General features: G+C 45.8%; 1 long non-coding RNA gene across 1 annotated transcript in view; it reads left to right on the top strand.

Moving 5' to 3' along the window:
- Nucleotides 1-24,434, top strand: part of LOC147580411 (uncharacterized) — a 126,590-nt gene extending 102,156 nt beyond the window's left edge. The window contains exon 5 of the long non-coding RNA XR_015252884.1: nt 24,298-24,434. This is a non-coding gene — a long non-coding RNA (uncharacterized LOC147580411). The remainder of the gene's footprint in view (nt 1-24,297) is intronic.
- Nucleotides 24,435-24,760: the final 326 nt, after the last annotated feature.

Below are 24,760 nucleotides of genomic sequence, written 5' to 3'. Positions count from 1 at the left end.
GCTGGTGTGCAGTGGATTGCACCTGCCAGGGGCGGGGGGGGGGCGGGCTTCTATGCTTTCCATTTCCAGGGTGTAGACAGTGGGATGCTCAGGGCACAGATCTGGCAGCGAAGAGTGGTCAGGGTGCTTCTGTCCCTGATTCCTCCTGGTGAAGTTGCCTGCGGCCGTTGTGTCCCTCGCCGGGTCACTGCTCCTTCCAGGGCAGCCTGCTCAATACTCCACTCTCTTCCTGTGGCGCCTGCCATTGTTTCTGCCCTTGACCCTTTGCTACTAGCTCTGGGCTGCTGTGCTATCCTTTGTGGTCCCTCGTTCCCACCCCTTTGTTCATAGACCACCTTCCAGGTGTTCTGAGTGTGTCATCTATTGCCAGTGGGGACTCTGACTGACAGAGTCGTAGTTTACAAATATGAAATGTTCTCTGCAGGCTTGTTTATAATCTGCTATGCCTTTTATTTAAAAATTTTTTTTTTCAACGTTTATTTTATTTTTGGGACAGAGAGAGACAGAGCATGAATGGGGGAGGGGCAGAGAGAGAGGGAGACACAGAATCCGAAACAGGCTCCAGGCTCCTAGCCATCAGCCCAGAGCCCGACGCGGGGCTCGAACTCACGGACCGCGAGATCGTGACCTGGCTGAAGTCGGACGCTTAACCGACTGTGCCACCCTGGCGCCCCTATGCCTTTTATTTTAACCTTGAGAGGTTATTATGTCAACCTTGAGAATTAGAAAATTATTTTTTTCTCTAATTTTTTCCTATTAATTTGGAAGTGAATACTCTTTTTTTTTTTTTAATTAAAAAAAGTTTGGGGGCGCCTGGGTGGCTCAGCGGGTTAAGTTTCCGACTTCGGCTCAGGTCATGATCTAGTGGTGTGTGAGTTCCAGCCCTGTGTCAGGCTCTGTGCTGACAGCTCAGAGCCTGGAACCTGCTTCGGATTCTGTCTCCTTCTCTCTCTGCCCCTCCCCCACTTGCTCTCTCTCTCTCTCTCTCTCTCTCTCTCTCTCTGTCTCTCTCTCAAAAATAAATAAATGTAAACAAAATTTAAAAACATAAAAAATTTTTTGTTTTTATTTTAGTGAGAGAGCGAGGCAGTGGGGGAGAGGAGCAGACAGAGAGAGAGAGAGAGAGGGAATCTTAAGCAGGTTCCACACTCAGTGCAGAGCCCAATGTGGGGCTCAATCTCATGACTCTGGGATCATGACCTGAGCCAATATCAAGAGTGGGATGCTCAACCAACTGACCCAGGCACCTCGGAAGTGAATGCTCTTATAGGTAAATCTTTGTGTGTACTCATGATTACTTCCTTAGGATAAAATTGGAGAAATAAAATTCCTGGGTGGATAGAAATGAACATTTGAAACACTTTTGCTGTGGGTTGCCAGACTGCCCTCCAAAAAATGGTTTTTTTTTTTAAATGTTTATTTATTTTTGAGAGAGAGACAGAGTGTGAGTGGAGGAGAGGCAGAGAGAGAGGGAGATACAGAATCCAAAGGCGGCTCCAGGTTCTGAGCTGTCAGCACAGAGCCTGACATGGGGCTCGAACTCATGAGCCGTGAGATCATGACGTGAGCCCAAGTCAGATGCTTAACCAACTAAGCCACCCAGGCGCCCCTGCCCTCCAAAATGTTTTGTAACCATTTACGCCATTTCCAATGATGTGTAGAAAGATTTGTGTCCCACTGTCTCCACCATCTAATATTATAGTAAAATAATACTGTGTGTGCAGTGTGGTAGGATGTCTGAGTTCCTTTTTAAATGTGCTGCCTAGTAGTGAATATGTACTCCAGAACAGAGAGGAGCAGGATCATCACTTTCCTGGGCTTCATACCTTTATTGATATAGCCCAAGATGACAGTCACTGTGGTGGGCTGAATAATGGTCCCCGGAGAGGTCCTGATACCTGAAATCCGTGAATACGTTACCTTGCATGGTGAAAGGGACTTTGCAGATGTGGTTACGTTACAGATCTTGAAATGGAAGCAATTATACTGCATTCTCCACGAGGGTTCAGTGTAATCGCAAGGGTCCTTATGAGAGACAAAAAGATGGTGTGACAATGGAAACAGAGAGCGGTTGGAAGATGCTATGCCACTGGCTCTGAAGCTGGAGGGGGCGGGGTCACAGCCAAAGAAGGCAGGTGGCCCTACATGCTGGAAAGTGCAAGGGCACAAACTCTTCCCATAAGCCTCTGAAGGATATACAACCTGGCTGACACCTTGATTTTCAGCTTGGGCTACCAGAACAGTAAAAGAATAAATTTGTGTTGGTTCCATCCACGGAATTTGTGGTAATTTGTTGCAGCAGCAACAGCACACTAATACAGGGGCACCTGGGTGGCTCAGTCGGTTGGGCGGCCGACTTCGGCTCAGGTCATGATCTCTCGGTCCGTGGGTTCAAGCCCCGCGTTGGGCTCTGTGCTGATGGCTCAGAGCCTGGAGCCTGTTTCGGATTCTGTGTCTCCCTCTCTCTCTGACCCTCCCCCGTTCATGCTCTGTCTCTCCCTCTCTCAAAAATAAATAAAAACTTAAAAAAAAAAAAAAGAGCACACTAATACAGTCACTTTCTTGTTTCCTGTTGGACTCAAGAAGAATGTTTGTTTTTGTTTTTGGACACGTTCTATTGCAAAGCCGTATCAACCCTCTCTTCTATTGCGCCCTTGGTTCTAGGACCTTGGTGTGGAAGTACCTTTGTTTCTGTGTTTGGAGTCAGGGGCCTCAGAGCCATCCCATATGCGTGATGTTGATGCAGATGGCCGCAGGGAGCCAGGTACGATGTGTTTAGGAAAATGGCTTCCAGCTCTCTCTGCTGCCGGCAGGGGCCCCGTTTTACAAGCCCTCTCAATTTTATTCCCAAACCATCTTTTCAAATCTATAATCCGAGTTTCTTTCCCACACTTTCATTCCTCTTTTCCATAATTTATTACTCTTTCTATTTGATCATCAGGATGTAACAAAATAATACAAGCCCTAAGATTTATAGAGGGGTTTTCTATTACCGAGTGCTTTCCCATAAATGATCTCATTGAATGTTCCCAGCACAGTGCTTGGCAAGTAGTAGGTGTTCAATTAATGACAATGTCCCTTTCCCACCGGGAGACATATTTTCACGCTCAGGATATTCCTGTATGTGACCCTAAGGCCCTGGGGATCAGTAGCCCAGGAATAGAGGCACACACCTGTGAGCCTTCTCCCTTGGACCTACACACTGCATGTTACTTCTCTGGGTTCAGCTAATATTTTAGAAGAGATACCTTGTATAAAGAGAACTATCACTGTTTTGTAAGTCCTAGTCGTGAAAGAGACCCGGAAGTCCCTGATCTGTTGGTGGCCTGAAGAGGTAAATCACAAACTCTGTCACCAGGACATGCACAGATCATACATTCCCAGTGAGGGCTCAGACTTAGCTTGGGTGAGTCCGGCCTATGACTGGAGGGGGCAGGAGCAGTCCGGAACCTACTCCCTCTGCCGGCTGACCCCCCAGCCTGATATTGAGCATTTCCGAGCCTCCTCCCTGCTCTTGGGGCTTCTGGCTTGAGCTCATGACAACTTAAAGCATAAGAGGAGCCTCTGGGACCCGAATTCCCATTGTTTGTACCTCAAGCAGTGCCTAAAAGCTGCATCTTACTTAGCTTGTCTTGAGAATCTCTTGAGATTTCCATACCTTTGAAGTTGGAAAACCGGACATCCAATAATGATGGTTCCAGAGGGCTCAATCCAGACCTAGGCTCCCCAGGGGCGCCGAGGAAGGACCTGCTGATCGATGTCTTCTGACACCTCGTCACATTCAATTTTCTGTTTTGAAACAGCTTTGCTAAGGATGTCCAGAACCCTGCTCTCCAGCTTTATTTTTATTGGAGTCCAGAAATCAGATAATGGTGCTGTTTGGTCCCCAGCAGCCTAGAAAGGCAGTAGCCTAAGCATTTCTCACGGGCTACACTTTGTGTGAGCCCTAGGCAGACAGTGGGGAGGCCCACCCGCCACGTTCTACATGTTTCCCCAGGGCCTGGTCACCACGCGCACTCTTGGCCAAGTTGTGAGCCTTCAGAGGTTAAGAGGAGAGCTGTTCGCCGAGTTTTCTGATATTTGTAACTGCTAAACTGGCCAGACGTGTGGTCTGTTCGGAGAAGAGGCTTATAGTTAAGTAAGAGCCAAGTACAACGAATTTCTAACTAATAGGACTTATTTCGGAGAGGCTGTATGGTGAAGCGGAAAGAACTCAAAAATTGGGTTTGGGAGACCCTGGGTCCGAGCACTGTGGTCTCACCTTGCTAGCCGTGTGATCCTGGACGGGTTACTTTGTGCGTCAGTGTCCTCACTTGTGTCACAGGTGTCCTCACCTGTGAAATGGGTATAATAATAATCATAACTCACAGGGTGGTTTGGAGCCTCAAAGAAGAAATCTGAAAGCACGTGGTGTCTGAGTTTCGAGTTCTACTAAGGTTTGATTTTTGCTAGTGGACATATCCTACTTTGACCAATTCCTGTATAGAGCATCTACTCGGTGAGATTCTACTGACTCAAGAAAATTCCCGATTAATGCACAACTGAAGTTAGGAGCTGATTCTTTGGGCATGAGTATTTTCCTTAAAGCTTCCCAGATGATGCTAAGTACAACCCCAGCTGGGTGCTCTGGACGATGACTGGGGATAACTCATTGCAATACGATGTTCTTTATTGGCTGAGCAATCCATGGAAACATGGGCAGGAATAAATGGGACTAGAAGACTCCTGGTACTTTTTTTTTTTTTTTTCTTTAACTCCTCTCTCAGAACTATGAACTTTGGAAATTTAGATTTTTATTAGTATTCTTACCAGGTGTGAGAACCATATCAGTAAGTGTTCCCTTGCTTTATTGCTTTAGAAACAAAAAAAAAATATGTAATGTTTTGGCCAGGATTAAGTTGTTATGTTCTTGTGGCTCTCCCAAGAACATGCTGTTGTCATTTCATCTTAAAACATTGAGAGAAGCTTCCAGCGCTGTGTTAATGTTTTTATGTATACTTATTTGTCAACTGGGGGAGCCGAGTGGGATCTTACATGCCAAAATTATAGCCCAGCTGTTTCTTACCAACCCTATTGACATAACGGCGATCACTCTATCATGATTCACCACAGCTGATCGGCCTAATTGGTTTTAGCAACACATCTGACGTAACTCCAGTTACATCATTGAGGCTGGGCTTGCTTGGGTGAGTTTCCCGAAGATCTTTTCGGTTTCACGTCTGAATTTGCCAACTGGTTGTTTGTGTAAATCTGTCCTAGTTTTCATAGTGGGGCATTTGTCCTACTTTATCAATTTACTCTTCTTATTTCCAGAAACCTAATGATAGTTGCTCATTTCGCTTATTCAATCAACAAAACTTTGTGGTGCATCTGCCCAGCCCCAGGCACCACGCTAAGTCTGATTGGGAATTAGACTTCATGGTGCATGCCGACCCCAACTGTTGATTGCATTGTGTTGAAAAGCATTCCGAATATCTGCCCAGGCTCAGTGGGGAAGAACATTGCCATCGCGTAGTCACGTCTGCCATAGACACGGGAGGAGAGGATGGGGTCCCAGGTACCAGAAACTGGGAATATAAAGATAACTAACATTTATTCCAGCAGAGAAGACAGCCCCCAAAACTTAGGAAATCATGTGATAAAGTTGTATGAAACTGGTTTTAGAGAAAGTTCTATAGAAACGCAGAGGAGGAAGCATTTGATAGAGCCTGACACGATGGTGGTAGAGGGTCAGGGGAATATGAAGATGTTGTCACAAAAGTTATATTTCAAGGGGATCAGGAAGGAGTTGTAGAAATTCAGAAAATGAAGAAGAACATCCTTTGTGTGTGTGCTTTTTCATCCTTTGACATACTGGTATCAGAGTAAATGGAGTTGATTAATGCTATCCGTAAAGTTAGATACCTTGAAAAGACTTGCTCCTGATACACACAGTCGAATCTGGTATCTATTTATGAGAAATTCAAAGCACTTTGCAAATTCTGGCTCAGTTTCATTTTCTTTTTTGTTTCATTTTATTAGATTGTTCGTCTTTTGCTCAAGCACTGAGGTTTATATATATGAACCGAGAACACTGCGTGGTACATAGTAGGCAACACATACGTGCTGAATCAATGAATGAACACATTCATATTCATTCATATTCACATGTTTAGGGTGAGTAACTGAGTTTCTCCTTCACACATGCTTTTACATGTAAATTCATATCGTACGTATTTTCTACATCATAAATATTCTCGAACATAGTTTTTACCTACCATAACACTGTAACTTGTTAGCTCCATGACGCCCTGTTCTACGTGGGTTCAATCCTTTGCCGTTTGAGTCTGTCATGAGCCTTCTGTTCCTAAGTTCTTCCCCTTCTCCCTGTCCCCCCGCCCCCACCCACCATCTTTCCGGAAGTGGTCTTGCTGTACCAAAAGGCATAACCAGTTGAGTTCTGGATCCACACGGCAAACTGTGGAGCCTCATTTTGAGGTGGGATTGCTTTCTTTTTGTCATCTTGCCTGGTAGGGGCATGTTCTTACTTTTGGGGAGGCACAGACCGCATGGGGTCGGGTCAGCTAAAGGATGGATGGCCAGCCGCTGGGTGTACTTTGGGGGCCTGTGGTTAGGATGTGGGCCGTGGTGCCGTGACATGATTTACAGGCAAGTAGAGGGGTGGGATAGAATGTGGTGATGGGCTGGGATGACCTAATGGTGACCCACTGTGACCAATGGGAAGCAGCTTTGAGATTGGGATGGGTCCCAGGGCATCTTAGAGTACTGCAAACAGCATGCACGGGGATCGGGTCACAATGGCGGGGTTCCCATCCTGACCTTTCATCGAGCAACTCTGTGACCCTGAGCAGGGGACAATCTGTGAGCCCCGGTGTCCTGTCCATAAGGTGGGGGTAATAATGTCCCTGAGACCAGGTGTGGAAGACGATTCCTTCATGAAATCATCAGGCTCTGCCTGTCTGAATAAAAGCCCTAGTTATGCTTCCTGTCTTAGTACATTCTGGCTGCTCTAACAAAATGCCATTGACTGGATGGTTTATGAACACAGTTCTACAGTCTGGAAGTCCAAGATCATGGTTCCAGCATGGTCGGGTTCTGGTGAAGGCCTTCTTCCTGGTTGCAGACTGCTGACTTTTTGCTGTGTCTTCATGGCGTGGAAAGGGCTAGGGAGCTCTCTGGGGTCTATTTATAAGGGCACTAATCCCATTCATGGGGTCTCCACCCTCATGACGTAATCACTTCCCAAAGGCCCCACCTCCTAATACCATCACATTGGGCATTAGGATTTTATCATACCCTAATTTGGGGGGCACACAAACATTCAGACCACAGTGCTCCCTAAGGAAGATCTGCTTCCCAATTCCGTAGTTTAAAAAAAAAAAAAAAAAAAAAATATATATATATATATATATATATATACATATATATATATTTAATGTTTTATTTATTTTTGAGATTGAGAGTGAGAGAGAGAGCGGGGGAGTGGCAGAGAGAGAAGGAGACACAGAATCCAAAGCAGGCTTCAGGCTCTGAGCTGTCAGCACACAGCCCGATGTGGGGCTTAAACCCACAGACCGTGAGATCATGATCCTGAGCGGAGGTCGGATGATCAACCGACTGAGCCACCCAGGCGCCCCCAATTCTGAAGTTTTAAAGATGAGTTTTAAGCTTGAATTCGGTATGTACTACAATCTCTATGTGTTAGTTGCAAATTCAAGCATCTCAGAAGAAATGACAATGATTCCGGGTCAAGACCGCCTCCCTCTCTCCCTCTCTGTCTCCTGAGAGAGGACACGTTTCTATACCTCCCTTTAGTGTCCTGACAGGCCCGTGAGGAGTGGGGTGTGTGGGGAGAGCTGTAGGCCTGGCCAGTGTTTGTGTGGGCAGCTCAGGGTCTGCAGGTGAACGTGGCCAGTTCATTTCCCATGAGTACCCGCATGTTAGGAGGCCTTAGAGACTTGTTGATGACACTGGAAAACTGCTATTCTTAGTGGCAAACTGTCATCCAGCCGTTTTGAAAAAGGAGAGAAACCACTCAGCCAGGATCTAAAAATACTTAGGGATGGACAACCAGCTCCAGCCAGAGTTGGGCCTGGAGCCTGGTTTGGGGAGAACTGAGTAGGCAAAGGTACCTACTTTGCCTATTAAAGCATATCAGTGGGACTCTGCAAGACCACAGAAGCCACAGCTTAAACAAACAAACAAAAACCCAAACGCTTTTCTGTCTCTATGGCCTTTTAGTTATTATTTATTCTAATTAACAATAAAGTTTGTCAATACCTCACGGTGAGAATAGTAATGAGAAAAACTGCTTATGGGGTATTTCCAATATGGTGGACGTTGTCCTAAGCCATTACGGACATTATTTGACTGAGCCCCCCAGTACCTCTGTGGGGTGGACAGTATTATTTTCCAACGTTTTTTTATTTTTTTTATTTTTTTTTTATGTTTGGGACAGAGAGAGACAGAGCATGAACGGGGGAGGGGCAGAGAGAGAGGGAGACACAGAATCGGAAACAGGCTCCAGGCTCTGAGCCATCAGCCCAGAGCCCGACGCGGGGCTCGAACTCACGGACCGCGAGATCGTGACCTGGCTGAAGTCGGACGCTTAACCGACTGCGCCACCCAGGCGCCCCTGGACAGTATTATTATTGCCATTTACCAATGAGGAAACTGGGTCTCTCTGGTTAGCCTGGAGACAGAATCTAATATATGGAATGGCCTGGAATTGGCCTTTAATTTCCACCTCTCCTTTTTGGCAGTTGTGAGGTGTTTGCTATTGTTTTCCTAGTTGTTGCATAAGCTGCTCCCTTTCAACATCCCCGGGGAAAACCTTGGTTGCTGGACCTCTTGGGAAGAATGCTTGGCAGTGACTTGACTTTGGGTGTCTTTGCGGAATTTATGCCTCATAGTCAGTTGAGCACAATGGTCTGGCTTAATGAAGCCTGTTTCAATTTGCATATAGTGATGATGCTCCCCTTCCGCCGGCCAGAAAGAAAGAGGCAACTGTCAGCCCTGTTGCTTGTGGGTTGGCTTAGTGTCGGAAGTCACCATTTCCTGCGGGTATGTTTATAGGCTTTATCTTTATTTGAGCCAATTAGTTTTCCCCTCCTGCATGCTGTAGCATGGTGGAAGCCTCCAAGGCTTTAGGGCGAAGTTGACATGGGTTCAATTCTAGCTCATCAGAGTCCCCATGTGACAGCCGTTGTGTAGGCATGCTCATTTCTTTCCTTCTGCATTTCTATTTCAGAGGGTGTCTGGGAGGGACAGAGATGAGGACGGGGTGGGTCTCAGGCTGCTATCTTTGACTGGGAGCCTGTGCCTTCCCAATCTGTTTACGTCTGCTTGGTTCTGGTATTTTTTACTCATAATTTCTGCTTTATGGTTTCCTCGCAGCCACATCAAATTCTCCGTGGAAGGGGTTGGGCACCGATTAATACATACATACCCCAAACACACACAAAAATGGCAACCATGGTTCCTGAGTTTGAAGAAGCTGCCTGCCACATCAGTGCTTCTTTTCTAGCAGGAGGGGGGAGGGAAACAAGGGAGAAATCCTTTGCAGATGCTGATGATATTACTAAGTCAAAGTTTCCAAGGAAGATCCCTTCTCAGTGCCTCAGTGTGAAAAGGAGCCAAGGAGAGAAGACATCAAAAAACAAGATGGAGGCACTGACGTGGCAGATGGCATCCTGTTTGGACCACCTTCTCCCTGCTGCCTTTCTGCCTTGTTCTGGGGTGTGGTCTGTTGACAGTGACTTCAGTTGATTCACCCTGTGTTCTTTTGGATTACATTTCGTCTAGAGGAAACTGACTTAAAGTAATCAATGGCCATTCTCTGCAGATCAGCACAGATGAATTCTTCATTAGCCCCTTGCCTCACTGGGGACCCATCAGCAGACCCTAACAACTGGGATCAGCCCATCAGGGAGGGGTTGGAGCTGCGAGGAGAGGGCATATTTTCCTAGGGTGCAATTACGATGCACACTTCAGGGCTGCCCTCTGTGGAATGCACACTTCTCCCTGAATTTCACCATCCATAAATGCCTCTTTGGACAGGATCTCACCTGCTTTGACTTCTCGCTTCTCAGAACTGTTAATAAACTAACTGTTTCAAAGGTGGGTCCTAGGTGATGGCTGGGCAGAAGAGGGCGGAGGCTAGGCAAGCCTGTTCTTCTGGAAGAAAGGGGCACAGGGCAGACAAAGCAAGCTTTCTGAAGTGTTGGCTAAAAGGGAAAGAAAGAATGCAGACATCTTTCATAACCCCCAGATGTGTCAGCCACTATAGAAAATGATCGTTTCTGGGTGGCTTTCAGAGTTTCTTTCCCAAGAAGTAGGAGAGAGAAAGTCTCCAAAATAAAAAAGAAGCTAATCTTAAATGGTTTATGTATCCACGGACCTCTTTCTTATAGCAACCCATAGGGCCACAACATAGAAAGCACTGATTAATTCAGGACGTTTAGGCAACTTACAGATGTTAGAATGGTTGGAACTATGCACACGGTGATCATTCAACATATCTATTCTCTTAGCATCTTCAGGTGTCTTCCGTGGAAGGACATAAGACAAGGCCAATGGGGAAGAAATGTGAGAGCCAGTGATGACTCTGGGAGTTTTCTTGCATCCTGCGTCACTGCATTCCTCCTCCCCCTGTCCCCCCCTCCCCCTTCCCTTCTCCCCCTTCCCTGCCCCCTCCTCCCCTCTCCCTTCCCCCTCACCCCTTCCTCTCCTCCCTTCCCCCTTCTTTTTGTCTTTTTATTTTATTCGAATGCTCAAGCCATGTTCCTTCTTTCATTACACTTTCTGCCCCCTCTCCATCTCTTGTTTTCTTTGCTCTTACTTCCATCCGAGAAGACATTTAAAATCAGATTCAAACATCTTGGAGGAAGTTTGTTTACACTTGGCACGTTGTTGCTTCCTATGTCTTAGACAAAAGAAAGGAAGGCTTTAAAATGTCATAAAATGTCTGGGAAGGTTTTCTGGATGTCAAGTAGCTGTTTCCTCACACCATGTGAATGAGTTCAGTGTAGAAGAATCAGAAATAGATTAAATTTCACTGAAAATCCACATGTGTCGGTAAAATATGCCTGGAGCCAAACCTGATCTGGGATCAAAAGAGAATTCTTACATGTTGGGGGAAGGTGGAAAAGTCCAGAGGCAACTGGGTGTATCTACTCAGTCTTCACCAGGACTCTTGGGGTCACATGTCCCTCCTGGGATGACCCAGGCCAACCCCTGTTCAAAAAGGGATAACCCAGAAGCATAGGCCGGGAGGACTTAGGGACACCAGTGCCGGCCCTCTTCTCCTACACAGTGTGCAAAGGAGAAGGAGCCTGTGTCTGGGAACATTCTGGTCCCATTGGCAGGGGCGGCCCTAGGGCAGATGCATTCTTCCAAGTGTCCAGCCTAGTGCCATTAAATGGTTGAGGAATAGAGCCAGTCCTCGTTGTTATTCTAGGATCTCCGAGAATTCTCCTGGTGGTCCCACCATCTGTGTGGAGCCCAAGCCAGGAGGAGCCTGGCAGTTGACTTCCAGGCCTTTCTCTCTGCCTTCTTTCCCATTTCTTTGGTCGACTGTACTTACCAGAGGTCCCGGGGATCATCCTGGCTCCCATCCTCTCCACTGCCGCTCCTCTAGCCCAGGCCACCATCATCTCTCCCCGGATTTTAGGTCCCCCCTCCCCCCATCAGCCTCGCTGGCCTCTAGTACATTTGCCACAAGGCTCGTGAGACGAGGTTTTTAGAGCTCACACCGGCTCCTACCACCTCCAGCTCGAACCCCTTCAGGGGCTGCTTCGCTGCCTGCAGATTCTTTATATGATGTGTGTGGACCTTCATGATTTGGGCCCCTGCCTGCTTTTCGATCTCTGGACAACCTGTGCCTACCTCCTCGTTCCCACCGCCTCCCTGGGTGGAGAACATTGTGCTGTAATCACTTTGAACCACGTTCGGCCGCTCGCTAGCTGTGGGACCGTGGGAAAGTCAGTTGACCTCCCCGTGCCTCAGTTTCTTTCTTTGTAAAGTGGAGATGATAGGAGCACCCGCCCAAAGTTGTTGAGGATAAGCTAATTAACACAGGCGCTGTGCTTTGATCAGGGCCAGGCATGCACCATGCCGCCTTCTCTTAAGTCTGTGTATGTATAGACTGCGTGTCTTGAACTTCCTCTTACTTTCTCTCGCTCGCTTCTGTTCGCTCTTCTGGTCTCAGCTAGTCGTAACCCAGAAACCCACGTCCTCAACTGGGCCAGGATCCCCAGCAGCAGAGTGATCACCACTTCGGTAAAAAGGGTCGCAGTCCGTGTTATGTCTTGACCATCTGCGTCCTAGCTGTCCCCAGATCAGACCGAAAGCTCTTTGAGGGCAGGGACCATTTCTCAGGCACCTTGTGGCCCCTTGATAAATATCTGCTGACATAAAGAGCAGAAGTGGCTTAGAGGGAGAGACTGAGACAGCCTCCAGGTGGATGCCCGTCGGCTCTGGGAGGGTCATATTGCTTTTCATAAATGCATAAACGATTATCCTCTCTTCACGAGCCAAAGGAAAGACAAATTTGCCAAAGAGGCATTTAGCAAAAGCCATTTTGATATCTAAAGATGTTCCCGGTTCTGGAACTCAGAATGACCTCACACTTGAAAATGTCATCGTAAGGTTGCCGGACTGATTATGTTTGCTTTTTGGCTCTTGCCTCTTACCACCACCCCCCCCACCCCGCCCCCAGCCCATTTCCTGCCTCAGCTGGTGTTCCCCCAACGCACTTGAACTTCAGCTAGAATGCCATGCTCGCTGCTCTCCAACGTAGCCCAAGTTTCTCCCGGAAGCAGCTGGGAAAAGGCACTTTACATTTGGGTCTCATGCAGATGTGACTGAACACAGGGTGGTGTCCCTGGGAGGAGGCTGCTTCTGTCACCCGGGGCCAGCCCAGCCGTGGCAGCATTCGACATGGCTGAAGGATTCCGTCACTCCAGCTGGCGTGGCTCATTAAAATGTGTGGGCTTTCTGGGGACTGATATTTCCATATCGCTGCTGCTCCCAGGGCCGTGGAAAGATTCCGGTGGGTCTTTTCCAATGTGTCTGGTTTGTTCGTGGTCACAGGAGTTGGAGAGCAGAGGAGAGCGTGTCACACAGAGGGGCGCTGTTCAAAAATTTGCCTCTGGAACCTCCTTCTGGGGCCGTGTAATCTCTTACCTGTCTTCAACCTGCAGGATTTAAAAGAAAAACCTGTTTGGTCATTTGCACACGTTACGCGTCACAAACATTGAATTTAAGAATGTTTAGACTTTGTTTTCACGTCTGATAAGTGACACGGGCTTTTTCATTTACTTTAAATTAATTATGCAAAAAAAAAAAAAAACCCACCATGATTTGTCAACAAATACACTCACAGATTACATAGTTTATCATACCTGGTTGGGAAACACAGGGTTCAAATGCAGATGGAAACTTAATTATGTTTTAGCACTAAAGATAGGCAGGACCTGTGTTTGTGACCTCTGTTTGGACTTCCTGCATCTTGACTTAAGAAAAAGTCAACTGAATAATTAGTGGGAGTTTGAGTCTTATATGTAAGGGTTGACAGAAAAGAGGAGATGAGGGCAAATTTAGAGATTAGGCTCAGAGAGACGTAGGAGGGAATTGGCAGAATTACCATTTTTAGGCTCCCTGTGTGGAAGGCAGAGCTTCTGAGAAGGTTCATTCCCTTGGAGTGTGGGCTGGACCTTGTGACTTCTAATGCAGAGATGGGATCTCACTTCCAAGGTTAGGTTGTAAAGGACTGTCACTTCTCTTTGCCCCCCCTCTTTTTCTTCTCACCCTTGCTCATGCCAATGAAACTACCCGCCATACTGTAAGGAAGCCTTCACCCCCCCCCCCCCATCCTCCAAGGTGGCCCACAGCCCATGGCTGGTGGAGAACTGAGGCCTTCAGTCCAATGTCCTGTGAGGAGCCGGATCCTACCCACAGTCACAGAGTGAACTGGGACGTGGATCGCTTCCCCGTTGAGACTTCTGATGACCAGTGAGCACCTTAACTGCAGCTGAATTGGCCAGATACCCGAGTCTCACAAATAGTGTGAGATAATCAGGGTTTTGTTTTAATCCATTTAGGTTTGGGGCTACTTGTTATGCTGCAGTAGACAATTCATATACCATGCCACTTCCTTGGTGAATTTCTTATGGTGAACTCTTCCTTATGCTTCCTTCTCTTTAACCAGTGGGTAAATGTTGAGGGGTACCTGGCAGCTAGTCCGGGCAGCTGAGCAGCAAATCACATAAGGGTCTGAACCAGGAGTGTGCTCGTGTGCTTTCTCAAACAATCACACTAAAAATGCACAAAGAGGCGCTCACATAGCTTCGCTTGGTTTAAAGAGAAAACATGTTGGGGCGCCTAGGTGGCTCAGTCAGTTGAGCGTCCGACTTCGGCTCAGGTCATGATCTCACGGTCCGTGAGTTCAAGCCCCGCGTCGGGCTCTGTGCTGACAGCTCAGAGCCTGGAGCCTGCTTCAGATTCTGTGTCTCCCTCTCTCTGCCCCTCCCCTGCTCACGCTCTGTCTCTCTCTGTCTCAAAAATAAATAAACATTAAAAAAAAAAATAAAATAAAGAGAAAACATGTTTATCTCCTTGCTTAATTTATTAAAATTTTTTTGCTGTTTGTTTATTATTTTGAAAGAGAGAGAGACAGAGCGTGAGCAGGCAGAGTGTGAGCAGGGGGAGGGGCAGAGAGAGAGAGGGAGACACAGAATCGGAAGCAGGCTCCAGGCTCTGAGCTGTCAGCACAGAGCCCGGGGTGGGGCTTGAATGCACGGGCTGTGAGATCATGACCTGAGCTGAAGTTGGTAGCTTAACCGACTGAGCCACCCAGGCATCCCTTTCCTTGCTTAATTGCAAAAAGGATGCCTTTGTCACCTTTCATGATGTGAACCTGGATGATGGCCGAGGGGGAAAGAAAAGAAGCATCCAGCTGGCAGCCAGGAAAAGAGATCGTGCATGATCCCGTGGATCCCGTGGGAGGTTTTGATAGGCCAGGACTGCCAGTGGCAAATATCCCCTCTGGTCACCTTTGGTGAGCAGAATTCAGTCACGTGGCTACAGAACACTGTGAAGGAGGCTGGAAAATACTGGCTAGGGCTGTGCCCAGCCAGGAGGAGACAGGTGTTTGGTAACACATCGCGTTGTCTGCCAAAGCGATTAACTCTGGACTCTACTGGGTGAAGTTTAATTGAGCACCTAGGATGTGCAGACACCAGACTCAGCATTACAGACACAAACAAGGGAGAAGAGTGTAGATCTCATTCTCAAAGACGGCACCGTCTCGCTGGAGGAGTCTGCTGAGGAGACGTGGTCTGGAAACAAAGTCTTAACGCCAGCTTCCACCATCCCCACGTGAAACACAGTGGCAGCTACAGAACGTTCTGTTCATGGGCTGAACCATCCAAGTTCATCCTGGGGAAGTGTTATCCCCAAAGCGGGGCGGGGGCGGGGGGTGGCACAAAACCACTCATCTCAAGACACTCTCTGTTGGGAATTGTGTGCACGACAAAACGCTTGCTTGCCCTGGTGGAATGTTTGCAACCATGACCTTCTAGGTGGCATATGTGGGAGGCGATTTGGCCAGTGTTCCAAAACTCCAGCAACCTCTACTTGCCGGAATAACATTCTCGAAGATGGGATTCAGTGTTTCTGCCAAGAAGTAGGAAGTCAGAGTGTAAACGAACAAACTGTTTGAGCAGAATTTGGGACCGTAGACTAAAGCCAAAAATATGCACAACATGTGGCAAAGCAGTGTGCTCCTGGCTCATGCCCTGGGGGGGGGGGGGGTCTTTGATCCTGTACATCGTTTGCAGGGCCATCGCGAATAGTGCAAAAATGGCAACAGGACCGGTGTCCCTCAATGGCGGAGCAAATTATGGTACAGCCACGCAGGGGAATATTATATGGTGGTGAATGTGGTAAATTATAGCCTCGTGCATCAACATGAGTAAATCTCAAAGACATAATGCTGGGTGTAGGGGCGCCTGGGTGGCTCAGTCAGTTAAGCATTCGACTTCGGCTCAGGTCATGGTCTCAGGGTTCATGGGTTCAAGCCCCACATCGGGCTCCGTGCTGACAGCTCAGAGCCTGGAGCTGCTTCAGATTCTGCGTCTCCCTCTCTCTCTGCCCCTCCCCCACTTGTGCTCTGTCTCTCTGTCTCTCTCTCAAAAATAAATAAACATTAAAAAATTATAATGCTGGGTGTAAAACGCGAGTCATATAGGAATATATTAGGATGATTTCATTTACGTGAAGTTCAAAAACAAACCAAAGGAAACAATTTATTGGTATTTATTGGTATAGGTATGTGTAGGTAGTGATTTGTGCTAGCACTCTCCTATGTTCTGGGGGGCACGGGAGAGGCATGGAGAGATCAGTCTGTTTGCCTGTTTCTGAACTTTTACCTTCAGAAAAATAAACTTCCGTGGCCCTCCTGCCCCTCCTGTCAAGCCCTGCATTATAGTATGGTCCCAGTCAAAGAAAGTCCCAGAGGGACAGTGGAAGGGAGACAGATTAAAGAGACAGAGACAGATAGGAAGAGATGTGTGTGTGTGTGCGTGTGCGTGTGCATGTATAGGATAGTATGGTTTGAGAATGAAAAGAGATCCAGGTTTTCTGGCCCTACCTACACGTTAAAAAATGCATATGTGGGGGCGCCTGGGTGGCTCAGTCAGTTGAGCATCCGATTCTTGGTTTCAGCTCAGGTCAGGTTCCCATTTTGCAAACTAGGAATGTAAAGCTCAGGAAGCTTCAGGAACTTACCGAAGGTCATTGTTGTGGGGATGGGAATTTGGTGTTCAGCCTCAAAATGTATGGGTGCGGAAGTCCAGAGAACATGCTTGCAAAAATCTAGCCAAGAATACCTTCATCTCAACCGTAGCCCCTTTGAATACCATCATCTTGCCCTGCAAACCCCCTTCCCCACTTTAATTTAAGTACTTTTGGGGGCACCTGGGTGGCTCAGTCATTAAGCTTCTGACTTCGGGTCAGGTCATGGTCTCATTGTTCGTGAGTTTGAGTCCCACATCAGGTGAGCTCGAGCCCCACTTCAGGCAAAAACATGAGCCCTGCTTCGGGCGAGCCCCGCTTCTCTTTCTCTCTCTCTGCCCCTCGCTCACTTGTGCCCTCTCTCTCTCTCTCTCAAAAAAACAAAAGAGAAAAGAAAAGAAAAATATTTTTTGCTACAGGGTGCAACGGTTAGAGTGCAAATAAAGCATTAGCAGCGTTCTCCTTCCATTGGTTCTGGAGGCCCATGCCTCTGAGCAGGTGGCTTGGTGCTCGCAGATGTGGCTGAACTTGCACATCTGGCAAGCATTAGTTGGTGGGCAGAACATGTTATTACACAGCCCTAATGAAATTTGGGTCCTGCTGCATTTTAATAAACCATCCAAAGAAGCAAGACTCCTGGCATTTTGTTGGCAGCAAGGGCCTGGAAGAAATAGAAAAATTTCTACCATCGTGATGGATTAGGTTGTTTTCATCTTGTACAAAGTTGCTCACAGTTGAAAGGTTGGACAAGATAGCTCTTGATTTAATGAAACTCGTGTCTGACTGGTACGTAAATTATGCAGGAGAGCAGCAGAAAAATCTGAGTGTGCTTTTATTAGCTCGCGGTCCCTATCATGGTTTAACTTGGATTGAGAAACTTTTTTTTTTTTTTTTTAATCTGCATATGTCAATGGCTGCACAGTTGAAACATTTCCTTGAAGGAATATTCTAGTAGGAGACTGAGTTTTGGTAATGGGCATTTCTGCTTTAGCTCTTGCCACGTTCGTCCTGGCAATTGTACTGCTTTGTTTTGTGCTTGGTAATCCACGAGTCCTGTCCCTTTTGTACTCACACCCAAGGGTCCTATTCCTTTCTGTTTTTTTTTTTTTAACTTTATTTATTTAATTTTTTTTATGTTTATTTATTTTTGAGAGAGACAGAGACAGAATGTGAGTGGGTTAGGGGCAGAGAGAGAGAGAGAGGGAGACATGGAATCGGAAGCAGGCTCCAGGCTCCGACCTGTCAGCACAGAGCCCGACGCGGGGCTCAAACTCACGGGCCGCGAAATCATGACCTGAGCTGAAGTCAGACGCTCAACCAACTGAGCCACCCAGGCACCCCTTATTTATTTATTTTGAGGGAGAACATGCACATGTGCAGGAGAGGGGCAGAGAGAGAAAGAGAGGGAGAGAGAGAATCCCACACAGGCTCCACACTGTCAGCACAGAGCCTGATGTGGCGCTTGATCCCATGAACTGTGAGATCATGACTTGAGCCAAAATCAAGAGTCAGATGCTTAACTGACTGAGCCACCCAGGTGCCCCGTCCTATTTCTATATCATGCGGGGCTTTTTGTTTGACCTGTGAGCCTGTGGGATGCCTTCCTCATCCTTATCCATCCATCCCATATAGGAAGTAGAATTTCCTCTTTCCCCACCAACCAATAAGCTAGCTAACTCAAATGGGGGAGGACAACTCAGTCAGGTGGAGCCAGCTGCATTCTATCTCCTGGGAATATGAATTTAGAAGATAATAGTAGTAAATAATGTAGTTCAACAAACATTCCTGGTTCTCCTTCTGAACATGTGGTAGGGCTGCATTTCTTAGCTTCGTTGTGCTTGGATAGAGCCTTTGAAGAGTTATAACCAAAGAGCTGCGAGCAGAAGCAACACAGGTTACTTCAAGGACATAAAAGACCCTCAGAAACCTTTTTCCCTTTGGCATGGCGATCCTCTGGGGCCCCACAGCAGCTGTGATGAGTAGAGCCCATGCCAATACACCACAGACTATAAAATAAGTGAGAAATGAAACTTTGTTTTCCTACAGCTACTCAATGGGCTTGTTTGTTACTGCAGCATCATCTAGCTTTTACTGACAGATACACAGAGAAGGGAGAATAAAATATGGGTGACCAAGAAAAAGAAGAGTAATCAAAGAGAGCTCCTTTTATGTCTCTCTGTGGGAATGCACTTGGGAGTTGTGCACTTGGGAGTTGTATAGGCACTTGGGAGTTGTGGTTGTCTATTCACACACTACATAGCCTTATGAGTCTGGTTTCTTTCACTGAGCATAAAGCATTTGTGATTGTATATATAATTTGAGAGAGAGAGAGAGAAAGAGAGAGAGAGACAGAGAGAGAGAGTGTGTGAGCAAAGGAGAGGGGCAGAGAGAGAGAGAGTGAATCCCAAGCAGACTCCGTGCTCAGCACAGAGCCCAACGTGGGGCTTGATCCCACGACCCTTGGGATCGTGACCAGAGCCGAAATCAAGAGTTGGATGCTCATCCTGACTGAGCCATCCAGGCACCCCTATTTGTGATTTATATATATGTTGTTGCATATAAAAGTAGTTTGTTTCTTTTTATTGCTAATTTGGAATAAGTAGCAGATGAAGCTACCCCACAGGAGCCTCACAGTCTTTGCCCTGTCAAATTTTCTACCCTAACCATTTGCAACCCCAAGATAACACTGATGCTTTATCTTGCTGTTGGTAAAATTTATATATATATGTGTGTGTGTATATATATATATATATATATATGTATATACATATATATGTGTGTATATATATATATATATATATATATATATATATTTTTTTTTTTTAAACTAGGAATCCAGAGGCTTCTGGATCATCCATGGAGCACTGGACAGGATCCATCATTTCCAGGATGATCATGAGGTTTAAGTTAACATTATGAGTGTATGTCTCAAACTGCAGTACATGTACTCAGGTCAAGGGTTATTTGAAGCTCCCAGTGTATGTTCCTGGAGCACTTGACTTAAATATTTAAAATAAACGCTTAATATCTTTTTTATTAAAAAATTTTAATTTGAAAGTATAACATAGGGGCGCCTGGGTGGCTCTGGTTAAGTGTCCAACTTCGGTTCAGGTCATGATCTCATGGATCCTGAGTTAGAACCCCTCATTGGGCTCTATGCTTCAGTGTGGAACCTGCTTGGGATTCTCTCTCTCTTCCTTTCTCTCTGCCCCTCCCCCACTTGCACCTTCTCTCTTAAAATAAATACACTCAAAACAAAAGAAGTACACATAGAGAAAAGTACACAAATCGGAAGGGTTTTCACCGAGTTTTCAAAAACTGAACACACCCTTATAGCATAAAACTCAAATCAAGAAACAGTTACTACTCTCTCAAGAGTCACCACTCTTGAGAGTCCTTCTGACTTTGAGGATTTTTTTTTAAATTTTTTTAACGTTTATTTATTATTGAGAGAAAGAGATACACACAGAGCATGAGCAGGGGAGGGGCAGACACAGAATCTGAAGAAGACTCCAGGCTCCGAGCTGTCAGCACAGAGCCTGATGCGGGGCTTGAGCTCACAAACTGTGAGATCATGACCTGAACCGAAGTCGGTCGCTCAACCCACTGAGCCACCCAGGCGCCCCGAGGATTTGTTTTGACTGTGCGTATACTTTATATGAATGAAATCGGGCAGTAAGTATCCTATAGTGTCCACTTACGCTCAGCATTGATGGTGCGATCTGTCCATGTTTCGAGTGTAGCTTAGTTTGTCCTCATTGTCTTACAGTATCGCACTCTGTGACTTGTGTCACATTTTACTGGGCCACTCTACACTTGGTGCACCTGTGGGTAGCTTTCTGGGTTTTGGCCACAAAACAGTGCTGCTCTGAGCCTTACAAAGCCTACATTTTGGTGAATATATGTAAGCATTTCTCTGGGCATCTAGATCTAGGAGTGAATATGCTGACTTGTAAGGTAACTATGACCAAACAGGTTTCCCAAGGGGCGTTTTTTTATTCTTAAAACAATTTACATACAGTATGTTTATATGGATGTACAACAGTTGATTTATTCATTTATATCACAAAGGGCACTGTGGTTGATAACTTTTGGTGATTATGAGTAATGCTGTCACAAACATTTGTATTTTTTTAATGTTTATTTATTTTGGGGGGGGGTGAGGAGCAGAGAGAGAGGGAGAGAGAGAATCTGCTCTGTCAGTATAGAACTGTCAGTTCAGAGCGGGGCTCGAACTCACGAACCAGGAGATCATAACCTGAGCTGAAATCAAGAGTCAGACACTTAACTGACTGAGCCACGCAGGTGCCCCAGCTGTCGTTTCTTTAGGATAAACGCCTAGGGTGTGGGATCGCGGAGTAATATAGGAAGCATGTATTTCACTTTGTAAGATAGTGTTTTCCAGAGTGGCCATACACACTGCCTTTCCACCAGCAATCTATGATTTCAGCTACACCAAATCCTCATGAGCAATTGGTAGCGTTAATTTTCAACTTAAAAAAAAAAATTCAGGGGCGCCTGGGTGGCGCAGTCGGTTAAGCGTCCGACTTCAGCCAGGTCACGATCTCGCGGTCCGTGAGTTCGAGCCCCGCGTCGGGCTCTGGGCTGATGGCTCGGAGCCTGGAGCCTGTTTCCGATTCTGTGTCTCCCTCTCTCTCTGCCCCTCCCCCGTTCATGCTCTGTCTCTCTCTGTCCCAAAAATAAAATAAACGTTAAAAAAAAAAATTAAAAAAAAAAAAATTCAGCCATTATTTTAATGTGATAGTGGTATCTCTTGTAATAATTTGCATTTCCTTAATGACTAATGATCTTGAGCATCTTTTTTAAAAACTTTTTTTAATTCTTATTTATTTTTTGAGAGAGAGAGAGAGAGACAGAGCATGAGTGAGGGAGGGGCAGAGAGAGAGAGGGAGACACAGAATCTGAAGCAGGCTCCAGGCTCTGAGCTGTCAGCACAGAGCCCAACGTGGGGCTTGAACTCACAAACCGCAAGATCATGACCTGAGCTGAAGTCAGATGCTCAACCGACCGAGCCACTCAGGTGTCTCTTGAGCATCTTTTCATGTGCTTATTTTTTATTTGTATATCTCCTTTGGTGGAGAATATTCAAGTCTTTTGCCCATTTTTATATTTGACTGTTTCCTTCTTCTTATATTTTCAGAGGTTGTAAATACAGTCCGGACATGAGTCCTTTTTCAGGTATATGTAACATGTTTTCTTCCCGTATATAACTTGTATTTTCATTCTCTTAAGACTGTCTTGGATGAAGTCCAATTTGTTGATTTCTTTCTTTTATTCATCATGATCTTGGTGTCAAACCTAAAAAGTCTTGTTTTATGCAAGGTCACAAAAATGTTCTCCCAAGTTTTTCTCCAAAGTTTTGTAATTTTATGTCTCACGTGAACTCTATTATCCATTTTGAGTGAATTTTTATATATAGAAGTCATAGGTCAAAGTTCTCATTCTTTCTTTCTTGGCATATGGATGTCTATTTCTTTCAGGACCATTGGTTGAAAAGAATGTCCTTTCTCCATTTTTAACCTTTGTAAAACAATCCACTGACTATATTTGTGTAGTCTTATATCTGTACTTTTCAGTCTGTTCCATTCTTTAATATTTTATTAATTTTGCTAATACACATCCTGATTATTATAGATACACAGTAACTTTGCATTTTTTCTCACAGTGAATTTTTAAGTTGACTAGTGTGAATCCTCTAGGCTTTTTGTTTTTCAAAATTGTTTTCACTATTCTAGCTCATTTTTCCTTTCCATATAAATTTTATTTATTTTATGTATTTTTTAAAGTTTATGTTGTGAGAGAGAGAGAGAGAGAGAGAGAGAGAGAGAGTGCACATGCATAAGCTGGGAGGGGCAGGAAGAGGGAGAGAGAGAATCCCAAGCAGGCTCTGTGCTGTTAGCAAGGAGCCTGATGCGGGGCTTGAACTCACAAACTATGAGATCATGACCCGAGCCGAAATCAGGAGTTGGACAGTTAGCCAACTGAGCCACTCAGGGACCCCCATATAAATTTTAGGATCAGCTTATCTAAATACATAAGAAAATCCTTCTGGGATTTTTATCGTGGTTATATTTAAATCTATAAGGTCAATTTGGGGAATATTGATAATCTCACTGCTGAGTCTTCTAAGACTTTGTATCATGCAACCTTGATAAACTCAGTAGTTATGGCAACTCTTCTGTATTCCCTGACATTTTCTTTATCAGTCTGGCTGGAAGTATATCAGTTTTACTGAGCTTGTCAAAGAAACACTATTTAGTTTCATTGGTTTTCTGTATTGATTTTCTGTTTTCAATATTATTGATTTTGTTCTTCTCTTTGTTATTTCCTTCATTTGCTTATTTTGGGTTTATCTTTCTCTTCTTTGTCTAAGTTTATGAGATGGAAACTTAATAATGTACGACCTTTCTTCCATACACACACACACACACACACACACACACACACACACATACATATATATAATCAATGCTATACTTTTTCCTGTATACACTGCTTTAACTGCATCCCAGAATTTTTTTTTAATGTTTACCTATTCTTGAGAGAGAGAGGGAGAGAGAGAGCCAGAGTGTGAGCAGGGGAGGGGTTAGAGAGAGGGGGGGCACACAGGATCTGAAGCAGGCTCCAGGCTCGGAGCTGTCAGCACAGAGCCTGATGCTAGGCTTGAACTCACGGACTGTGAGATCAGGACCTGAGCTGAAGTCACATGCTTAATCGACTTAGCGACCCAGGCATCCCTGCATCCCTGAATTTTGATCTGTTGTAATTTCATTAAAAAATGTTTTTTAATATTTATTCATTTTTTGGGGGGGGGAGGAGCAGAGGGGGGTGGGTGGGGAGAGAGAGGGAGCCACAGAATCTGAAGCAGGCTCCAGGCTCTGAGCTGTGAGCACAGAGCTCAATGCGGCCTCCAACTCACAAGCTGTGAGTTCATGACCTGAGCTGAAGTCGGACACTTATCCGACTGAGACATCCAGGTGCGCCCCAATTGTTATAATTTCATTTTTAATTCAGTTCAAACTATTTTCTAATTCTCCTTGAGATTTCCTCCTTTGTCTCAAGGATAATTCTGAAGTGTGCTGTTGAATTTCCAAGTATTTGGGGGACTTTCCGCGTACCTTTATGATATTGTTTCTACTTTATTTCCTTTATGGTCAGTAGAACGTATTTTGTATGATGTGAATTAGCGAAAATTACAGAGAGTTCCTAAATACACCTTGTCCTCATGTACAGCCTTCCCCACCACCAACATCGAGCACCAGAGTGGTACATTTGTTATGGCCAACGAACCTGTGTCGACATGTCATTATCACTAAAAGTCCATGGTTTACATTAGGGCTCCCTCTTGGTGTACATATGGGTTTTGACAAATAGATGAAATGTACCCACCATGCTAGTGCCGGAATAGATCCTGTGTGTATTAGTTCGTTTGCCAAATGTGAGTCGCACTATTTTGACCCTCTGCATTTACATTCTTTCCAGGGGCAAGTTTGGGACCTGAGTGACCATCTGGACCTTCGTTCATTTCTCAGAGCCTTTGGTATGTTGCTTGAGGTCCGTCCCATGCGTACACGGTTAGAGACGGCATAGAGGTGCGTCCACCCCTTTCTGTGATCTATTTCTGAAAGCTCCATCCACTCCATGACTCCCCCGAGACCCCCTAGGTCTCTGGATTCCCTTTCTTGCTCCTGGAGCTAGGAAGGTGAGGTTTTAGCTTCTCAGCATGGTTGTGCATTTCCTGTGACCGGGTCTGGCTCCGAAGTGTAGCATCAAGAGGGAAGGGAGAAAATGACACCATCAGGATTCCCTCTTGCCTTTTCATCCTCCTGGTCACAAAGCAGGATGTTCTGTCAGTCATAGGCACGTTTACGACTGCTGCCAATGCCATCACAAGCATATAGCTTTGGGACATTTGCCCGGGCAGGACACACAGAGAAAGAAAAGA

The sequence above is a fragment of the Puma concolor genome, chromosome B3 (genome assembly GCF_028749965.1).
Source record: "Puma concolor isolate L17-30 chromosome B3, mPumCon1.1.hap2, whole genome shotgun sequence".
NCBI classification, from domain to species: domain Eukaryota; kingdom Metazoa; phylum Chordata; class Mammalia; order Carnivora; family Felidae; genus Puma; species Puma concolor.
This window is presented reverse-complemented; position numbering and strand designations above follow the sequence as displayed.